Below are 10,723 nucleotides of genomic sequence, written 5' to 3' on the forward strand. Positions count from 1 at the left end.
TAGTTTTCTTCTTTCCAAACACCAAGTATCATCAAACAAGGGTCCAAGCTTTCATTCCACCAATTTTCACTTTACTCACGGATTCTAAGAAAGTCTACAGCAAAGATGTTCTTAAGAAAATTATAAAGAAAGTTATCAAACACACTCTCAGGAGGCTTTGTTAGATCTGAAATTTAGAAAACACCTTATATTCACTAGATGAGTATTTTTTTAGAAGGAAAAAAAAAAGAAAGAAACTTATTTTGAGATTCGAGACACTTATATCTAACTATTTGGAAATGGGCAATGCTAGTTATTGGGATGGCTTTATTTTTCTTTTTAGCCCTCGTATATCGGATAACTACATCTCCAAATTTAGGGTTCAAAAAAATACTCCTAGGTAGGTTTCTGCTAGAGGCGGCATGCATACAATTTGCTCTTGTGAAGACACATAATCTTTTTGGCTGTTATGTATTTTTGCATCGAAAAGTATGGAAATGTATACCAGTATTTTAAGTCTCAATGTTGAACTAGTGATCCACCAACTCCAAGCTAGGTTCAAGCAGGGTTGGTTTGGCAGTTTCTATATAGAGCCCACAAAAATATGAAAAAGGCAAATGAAAAAAAAGAATTGATATATATATATATATATATATATATATATATATATATATATATATATATATATATATATATATATATACACACACACACACAAGATTACTTAGCTTTTATTGATACTAAAGAGGAAAATATACATTGGTCAAAATAAGTAATCTAAAAAAACTATCTGGTCGAGATTTCCCCGTTTCTTCACCAACTCATCTGCAACCTCATTTACCTCCTTGAAAGCATGCTGAAAAGAGATCATCAGCGAAGAAACTGCATCCATTACTTGAAGCCACAAAGATCTCTGACGCAATGGGGGTTTAGCAATATTGTTGCACCAATTTATGACATTCAAAGAATCGCCTTCCAATATCATTGCATTTTTAAACCCCTTCTCTCTCCAAATCAAGAATTCTTGTAAAAGGGCTCTTACTTTTGCATAATTTGTAGTAGCCACACCGCACAGTCCAACATAACAAAAAAGAATATTCCCACTATGATCACTGCATACTCCACCAAAACCTGCTATCCTTGGGTTTCCAAGAGAAGAACCATCAAAATTGATCTTCATAACTCATCTATGCCGGTGGTACCCATCTTTAATTTTGGTCTAACTTTTGAAAAACGATAGGCAATGAGATTACCCATATTTGAAAACACATCAACTTTAGAAATCCCAAAGCCTTCCTTGGAAACTCTAGGCCAACTCCAAACATAATTCAAAATTTTATATTGTAGCTCCTGAGTCCCTAAACATAGGTCATCACATGTTCTTCTATTTCTCTCTAGCCACAACTCCCAAATGATTGCACCTCTAAAAATATCCCAAACCATCCCACCAGTTTTTGGAAGACCGATCAGTTTAAGCTGTTGCATCCATTGTACCAATGATCCTGGCATGGCCATATTTACCCCAATATGGTACATAGCCCATTGCCAAATGTGGTAAGAGAAAGGGCATAAAAAAAAAAAAGATGAAAGCAACTTTCTTCATCACCTTTACAAAGTAAGCATACATTTTACTATAACATTTCCCCTCTGCCTTAGGTTGTCCACAGTCAAAGCCTTTCCTTGCGTCATAATCCAAATGAAAGCTTTAACTTTAAACGTGATCCTCCATTTTCAACTATCTCTAAGGTCTAGGTCCGACTGGGTCTATCTAATACGATCATGGAAAATGATGGAATAAGCAGATCTTACTGAAAAAAATCCCATTCTTTTCAAGTACCCATACTGCTTCATCGTTAGCCTAAAAAAAATTTGAATGTTAATCAAACGCTGCAACAAGCCAGTTAATTGGTTAAAACCCACATTGGGGATATGATTATATCAATAATTAATATTCCATATAACATCACAACTATTTATCAATCAAATGCTGCAACAACACCTTAGCCATCTCATTTGAACATCTGTGAAACAAATTTGGAAATTCAAACTTAAGAACCTCCTCTGTTACCCATCTCTGATACTAAAACAAAACATTGTCGCCTCTTCCCACATTCCACCTAATTTGGCTGAGCATAAAAGTTCTCGTGGAATTTATTGACTTCCACACATGGGACTGCCTCATACCACCAGAGTTTCCTCTTCCAATAAACTTGTTTAAAGGATATAATACATATTTAGCAATGAGAACATTCTTCCATAATTAATCCTCTTGATTTAAAGATCTCCACCACCACTTAGAAATTAGAACTTGGTTCATAAGCTTGATTCTACGAATTCCTAAACCACCTTTCCCTTTTGATGTGCATACCCTCTCCTACCTTACTACATTCGAGCCCCACAAAAAGTTCATCATCATCTACTCAATTTTTCTGCTAACTAAAGAAGGCATAACCAAAATGAACATTTGGTATAAGGGTAAGTTGGAAAGGGAGGATATAATTATTGTCAGTCTTCCATCCAAAGAAATATTTTTAACCTTCTATAAGTCCAACTTAACATTTGCTCTCTTAAATATCGGATCCCAAACCTCCTTAGGTAACCTCGCATCCGAAATAGGCATTCCCAAATAAGTGATAGGGAAATGCTCCACTTTACAACTCATAATACTAGTCATTTGATCAACAATTGCTCCATCACATCCTACCCCAATCACTAATATCTTCCTAAAATTCACTTTTATACCAAATGGCACTAAACAACATCTCAGAAATCTCCTAATATAAAGCACCACAAGCATTTGATTAGCTTGAGAAGGCATTATGATTTTTGAGATGGGATGAGAGACATAGGATTAGAGGGAGAAACGTATGGCAAAGAGAGAAAATCAGAGCCAAAGAAACTCAGGGTAGAGAGGGAGAAGCAAAAGGTTAGTGAGAGGAAAAAAGAGGAAACTGCAACGACAAATTGGGAGGCTTACTGACCAACTACAGAATCCAGGAAGGGAAAAAGAAAGTATTGCTGGTCATAGATTCAAATTGTCAAAGAAAAAAATGGATTTCAACACAAAAAAGATAGGGCCTCTACGTCTCTCTCTCTCTAGCGACCACAGCAGGGCGATAAGATTTCTCTCACTCAGGCAACCAGAGCTATGTGGCAAACACAACAACTATCCTAGAGTCCACTCGATCATTGCTCTGCAATTTGGGAATTGAAGGAGAAGAAGATGAAGAGAGAGAGAGAGAGAGAGAGAGAGAGAGAGAGAGAGAGGTAAGAGACAACTAATGGCTGATGGCAGAGGTTTTGCAAAGAGATGCTGCATTTCCCTCGGTTGCCTTTGGCAAAGGTGAGTCATTCTTTCGTAGTGAGAATTTGATAGTGGGTTCTCTGTCTCCACCAACGAACGATTTGTTTGGTTTGGGAGACTGGGCAAAGCGGTCTTGGCATTTAGTGTATGAATCAGTAGTAAAACGATTTGGAGATGGAAGATTATTTTTCATTCTCAGATGGAAAAATGATGTCAAATATGCCTTGCATACTAATATTTATAGGGTAAGAGGTAATTTGTTAACCATTTATGGGTGAAGTGTTCCTCCCATAAATCTTTTGTTCCTAAGAGTTTGTTCTAGATCAGATTGTTGAGAGTTCCTTTTCATGCATAAAATCTTAAGGTTTTTAAAGGATAGGGTAATCTTTGTGGTGAGTATGTACCAGTGGATTGGGAAGCTCCAAAAGGTATAGACTTATCTTATGTTAGGATTAAGATTCATAGTAAGGAAGTTTTGTCTATTCCTAATAACGTTCGTCTTGATATCAATAAGGAGCTTTTTACCATTGATGTTGTGGTTGAAGGTGTTAAGATCTTTAAGCCTCATGAGGATGAAATTACGATATGTTCTGATAGTGACTCTATATGGCATACTGTTCAGGAAAATTGGGTGAAAGTAGAGTCTAAAAGGTACAAGAACAATGCTCAACTACCTCAAAGGAATAATCATGGTGTGCAGAAGCATCTGAGGCCAGCCATGGTGAAGTCTAGAAATGCCGTTACAGGGGAGAAGAGGGTCACGTGCTGATTTTGGAAAGGTTAGATCTTTTAATAAGGATTCGGTAGATTTAGTTTCAAAAAAAACAAAAATGTAGGTTCCTAAAAAAAAGGTGACAAAGCCTAGCTCAGCGGTTTTTATTTCTCATTAAGATTTTTCGAGATCAGCAACGATAACCTTTAGAAATATTGAGGATGCAACTTTCATATTAAGGATAAAAGAAAGAAGGTGGCTGATGACTACTGTAGTAATATTGAAATTGGAAAGGTTGACAAAAAGGATAAAAAGATTCAGCACGAGATATGCATTCGAAAATAAGAAGGAATGATGGCTTAGAAAGGACAAAATGGTGGTTACATAGAGGAAGAGGAAAAAGACATCAATGGGTTGAGGGAGACGGTGGTCTTAGGAGTAGAAAGAGGAAGAGAATCATATGTTGGGAAGAGAGAGAAGGTAACCTCTGTAAAAACTTTGTTTCTAATTGTGATGTTTTTGGTTTGAAAGATGTAGTATTGTAAGAAATATAGGTGTGGTATCTCACTAGTCTTCTGCTTAGTTTGGACAAGCACCTTCTCTAGTGTTTGCCTCGGGGCTATTCGTCAAGAATGCTGGAACGATACCAGCCCTTTGGAAAAGTAGCACACCGAAGGCCAGGTGTAGTAGAGCCTAGAATACCCCCTGAGGAACAAGGTTTACCCTTAGTGGTTTTGAATGATGTTGGTTCTGAAAATCAGATTATCTTTTCGAACTCATAATTTGTTACCTTGTCTTTTGGGGATAATCTGAATGCTTGGTCGGAAGAAGAGGTAGAGTTCGTCCCCCCTCTAGATGTTATTCAACCACCGCATGTTGATCAGCTGCCTTTAATTCCGGCCGTGGTTAATGGCAATCCTGGTTTTGATAAGCACTTTGAGGATACTGATGTTGAATTTATGGAAATAGTGGCGGTGATGGGTGAGTTTTTTAACACTACAAATGGTGAAGTTTTGGTGATAATAAAAGATAATGTGGAGGCTCCTGCAAATAATGTAGCTAATGGGGAGGAGCTACTTAATGATGCTCAGGCAACAGACAATATCGAAAAAATTAAGAGGAATGAAGAAAATATTTTTCCAAATATTTTGTTGCCCGATGGTATTAAGCAGTCAATAGGGGGTGGAAAAGAAAAAAAAAACAACCAACCTACTCGCTCATCTTAGAATTGCGGCTAAACATTTTGGAATCCCATGGGAAAAACATTTCTTTTAGTGAGCTTGATGAGGTTATCCCTGTTGAAGGCAGCTCAAGCATGGACTCTGCTAATGTGACCTCTATTGCCATAGTCGGAGAAGCATCATATGTCAATGAAAGTTCTTAGCTAGAACACGAGGGGTCTGGGTAGGGTGTGTCGCAAACAAGAATTGACTATGGTAGATCATCATCACAGACCAAAATTTTTTATTATTCAAGAAACTAAACTCCCCAGTCCGTCTCACTGGTATGTTTTTTATTTTTTGGGTCATGGGCCTTTTGGTTTCATGGGGGCGGATGCAATTGGTTCTTCTGGGAGCTTATAGATGATATGGGATGCCCCAGTTTTTGTCTGTGTTGATGTTTTTTTGCATAACAACTTGGTAGTTGTCATCTTGAAAGGTCCATTTTCTCTTTTTAGATGGATGATTATCAATGTTTATGGTCCAACTGTTCAAAAATTGAAAGCTATGTTTTTGCAAGAATTATCTAATGTTATTCATATGGTTAACTTGTCATTATGAGTGGGTGGGGGGTTTAACTTTGTGAGATGGCCAAATGTATCTTCAAGTAACTGTGTGAACTTTAATATGAGAATGTTTAATGATTTTATTAATTTTCATGCATTGATTGAATTGCCTTTGAATGGGGCGATGTACACTTGGTCAAGTAACTGTGTTCTGAATTTGATTCTTATCAAACTGGATCAGTTCTTGATACCCAATGACTGAAAATATCGTTTTCCTCTAAGATAATGTTAATGCTATTGGAAAGTTTACTTCGGATCACACGGTGCTGATTTTGCAAACTAATGTTGTTTATAGTGGTTTTAGGCCTTTTCGATTAGAGGCTGCTTGGTTGGAGGAGGGTGAGGTTGTAGAATTAATAAAGGAAGTATAGGGTCGCACAATGGTATTGGGATGGGGTAGGCTACAGATTGTCTAAAAACCTATGATCGTAAAACAAAGCTTACTCCAATAGATAAAAGATCATAACTTCAACATCAAATTTTGTATTGAAGATGCAATGGAACGAATTAAAAACATTGATAACTATGGACAGCTGTCGGGGTAATTAGTTGGGGAAATGAGAGTTCTTGCAAATACTCTCTATGATTTATTAAGAATGGAGGAGGTGTATTAGAAGCAACGTTCTAGGGTAAAGTGGTTGAAAGGATGTGATATGAACACAAATTTTTTTCATGCAATAGCCAATGCCAGGAGAAAGTAGAATGATATTTCGAACATTAGATTTTAAGGGGTGGAGGAGGAGAATTCAGAAGAATGGGAAGTGAAATTCATCAATCACTTCAAAAAAATGTTCTTTTCAAAACTGTCTTTTGTGATGAAGCTAGATGGAGTTCCTTTTAAGTTGTTGCCTCCGACTATAACTCTAGAATTGGAAAACAATGTAGAAGTAGATGAATTGAAGGTTGTTTTTGCGCTACCTGGTGATAAGGCCCCTGGGCCGAATGGTTATCCCCTAGTTTTTTTCCATAAATTCTGGCCTATGCTAAAAGACGAATAGGGGCATAAATTCAACTTATGTTGCATTAATCCCCAAAAAGAGTTCTATTTTGGGATTAGTGATTTAAGGCCAATCAGTTTGCTTACAAGTTTATATAAGATTATTTTGAATGTGTTAGTTGAAAAACTGAAAAGAGTATTGTATTTGTTAGTATCTCAGACACAGTAGGCATTTATTAAAGGAAGAATGATCATGGATGGTTTTTATTGCTCAGGAATGCATTCATTTTAGAATTTAAAGTGGGGAGCCGGGGATTTTGTTAAAATGTGATATGGAGAAAGCATACGATATGGTGGAGTGGAAGGTGTTGGATGAAATTTTGAGGCACATGGGTTTTGGGGTAAGGTGGAGGCAGTGGATTAGTAGGTGTTTGTCATCGGCATACTTTTCTATTTTGATAATCCGAAAAGGTTTTTTAGTGCATCTAGAGAACTAGAGCAAGGTGACCCACTATCTCATTTTTTATTCACTCTTGTGGGTGAAGCTTTTAGCTTAATGTTGAATAATGTGGTTAAAAAGCAATGGTTTAGTGGTTTCAAAGTTTCAGATGAATCTTCAATCATCTCACATTTGCAAGAGTAAAAAGGAAAAGCAAATAAAATGGCTACTTCTCATTTTTTTCATTTAAAAAGGTATATATAAGAATCTTTTTAGATCTATTAAAATAGATTGTATATAAGTTTTAATGTCAGTTTTGAGTGAAAAAAATGAACAAGGTTTTAAATGGAAATATTTAGAATGATACCATTTATTTTTTATACAAAGAAATCACAATTATGAGCAATTGCAAGATTTGATATTGGATGGTTGAGGATGAGTCATTGTTTCGGTACAGAGTCCTAAACAAAAATTTTTGAATGTTGTGATACAATTTCATCTATTGAATTTCACATCCTATAGTCAAAAGCGATTGTGACCTCTTTATACATAAAATAAATGGTCTCATAGTATACAATCCCTTTACAATTTCATCTATTGAATTTCACATCCAATGGTCAAAAATGATTGTGACCTCTTTGTACATAAAATAAATGGTTTCATAGTATACAATCCTTTACAATAAACACCAATTTTTTAAACTAAATTTTTATCGAAAGGATTTTGATCCGAAAGTTATATATAAAGATTTTGGGACAAATTTTACACAAAATAGATAGGAAATAAGGAAGATCGTGCTAAAAAGGCTGATTTTGAAGAAAATCTTATAATTGTTGAAAGATAAGAACTAAGCTTGAAAACTCCAAATCGATAAAAACTATTATATGAAACAATGACATAGTTGTATATATATAAAGCTCCAAACAAGATTTTGAAACAAATTTGGAAGAAAGTGAGGGGCGAAATGAGCAAGAAAATCAAGAAAAGGCAGATTGAGAGCTTTGAATTAAAAACGGTGAGTTTTTTATCTCTCAATCTCTCCCATTGATCCAAAACTTTTTTTCTGTCACGTGAGAGGAACATTTTGGGACACGATTCAGGGAATTTTTTGTTATTTCTTTATTTTATATGATTGCTGTTTCAAAACAAATTATTTCATCGAGGGACCAATTCAATTTATGTGGTCATGTTGGACCACCATGTTTTTGAAAAATCTTCTTCATAACAATCACAATGTTTCACTCTCTCAAAAGCATGAGGTCCCCTTCAACTCTAACATGTGGCATCTTCAGGACTCTCCTTAATAGTCCTCGTGACACACCATTGATGACACCTTTTGGTATTTAAGCATCCATGCCTATCACCATTCTTTTCTTTTTAATCTTTTGGATGTGCGCACTCTTTCCAAAACCACTTCATGTTATGCTCAGGTCCTCATCTAAGTCCCATGCCTAGGTACATTTATGAGGCTAGTATATACTCATTAGTGGCTTGATACTCATGGGGACATTAAAGGTTTGTGCTTCTAATTGTAGTAGATTTCGAGTATTTTGTGTTCTTATAGCATCGATAGAAATTCGGTGCAGGGCTTTTATAATTCATTTTCAATCGAAGTTTCAATATTTGACGTACTGATTAGAATACTTTTTAGTGTGGTTTTTATGTGAGTACATTGAGCAACTCAGTAACTCAAGATTTTGACATGGTTGTATTGTATCATGAGGGTGTCAGTAACTCAAGATTTTGATATGGCTGTATTGTAACATGAGGGTGTTCATCAGGACTCTATTGCATCTCAAAATTATATTAGGTAGAGGGTGTTCAACATTTTGAAGAAAGTGAACGTACATAAATCTCTGTTGTCACTTTGTATAACCTCTTAACCCTTATTCAATTTCGGAGTTCAACTGGTACTAGGAGGGTTTTATTGTCAGTTATGATCTCTTAAACATGTTCTAAATCCTACGAGAATTTGACTGGTATTAGAAATGTTCTAATAATTTTCTTCTAACACTAGTCCCACATATAAGGGGAGGTGCTCCAATAAGGTGATAGTGAAAACCGTATAAATCTTAACTTTTTGTGAAGAAATAAGAATAATAAAAAATTTGATACTTCAAAACCCTAAAAATGAAAATATGGGATAATTATATCCATTTCGTCATTGGGGCAGTACTCCGAAAGAATGCACTAGTTCCCTAACAAAACTGGGTGTCGCCTGAAAAATCAATCTGAGTCTTCATTCATTAGGGGACTCTTGACTGATCCCCCACCGGTTCCAATCTAGCTCAGGAAATTCCGAGCTGTATACTGATGTTTAAAACGCTAACATAAAACCAATTACTTTTTTCGCCCCAACTGTGAGATATGAAATCGGATGGTAGGCACAGATGTGCATGGTTTAATGTAGAAGCTTGGAGCAAAAGAATGGCATTGTATGATGGCTTGGGTTATTTTTACTTTTACACAGGATCAGTTGGGTTGGGTTGGGGTGTTGTTAATTTTTCATCAGAAAAGCAACCAGTTTCATTAGCTAGCTTGGCCCAACCCCATATCCACATAGGTGGCCTACCTAACCAAAAATCACCTTTTGGCCATTAGACATGAAATTGGATAGCAGAGGTGTTCTATAGACTATGCTTAAAGGTGAAAAAAGAACTTTTTTTTAACTTTGTGACATCCAAGATATCAAACTTATAATAGTTAAAGATGATTGCGACTTCCTTATATCAAACATAAACAGTCTTGCACTATACCATCCCTATAACAAAACCCTAACTTCATGTATACCTCCTAGGGAAGGCAGAGCCTGAAGTGGCAAAATAAATCTGGTATAAATATCGTGATACAGACCTCTTTTATATGGAGTGGAGAGCGGTGTAGAGAGCACGAGGAACATAAGTTGCGGATGTGCTACAGCCATACCATGTCCAAGTCACCAAGCCAAGAGCCCGAATCCAAGTTATGAAATCTATACAAATCTCATAATTTGGTGACAATCTTGAAACATAGCTGGTGAGGTACAGTGAATTTAAAAACCAAGTACTTTTTCTCTAGCAAAAAATATAATATACCTTTAATACAAAGTGTTCATGGATGTGGAGTTGGGTGGATGTATTTATTTCATTGACCGAGATCAAAATTCAAAAGAATTTTTTTCAAACTTTATGACATACCTAAACTATCAAGTTTCACATCAAATGATTGTAAGTAATTGTAATCTCCCTGTAGCAAAGGTAAATAGTCTGAATGCATAAAATCAATTTTTTTTTGGGAGAAAACTGTACTTCAACAGGTTTTATTTCCTAGTCTTAGTTAGAAAAGTTCGAGAGAGACAGAAGGAAACTACAGGGTACATGTTTATCTCAAAATTTTGCTCAACTAAGGGACACCAAGTGGGTATGTAACAGCTGTGAATAGTCTCTCTCCGTCTCTTGAGGCTTGTTCTTTTATGGGCAATTCCCAAAAATGACAAAACTAATGACTGAATTATCGATGTAGATTCTACATGGTTCTCATCCCTCAAATACTACGTGTGTAATATGAGCATCTCTCGACAGAAAGAT

The sequence above is a fragment of the Amborella trichopoda genome, chromosome 11 (assembly GCF_054954075.1).
Source record: "Amborella trichopoda isolate Santa Cruz 75 chromosome 11, AtrichopodaSantaCruz75HAP2 v2.0, whole genome shotgun sequence".
NCBI classification, from domain to species: Eukaryota; Viridiplantae; Streptophyta; class Magnoliopsida; order Amborellales; family Amborellaceae; genus Amborella; species Amborella trichopoda.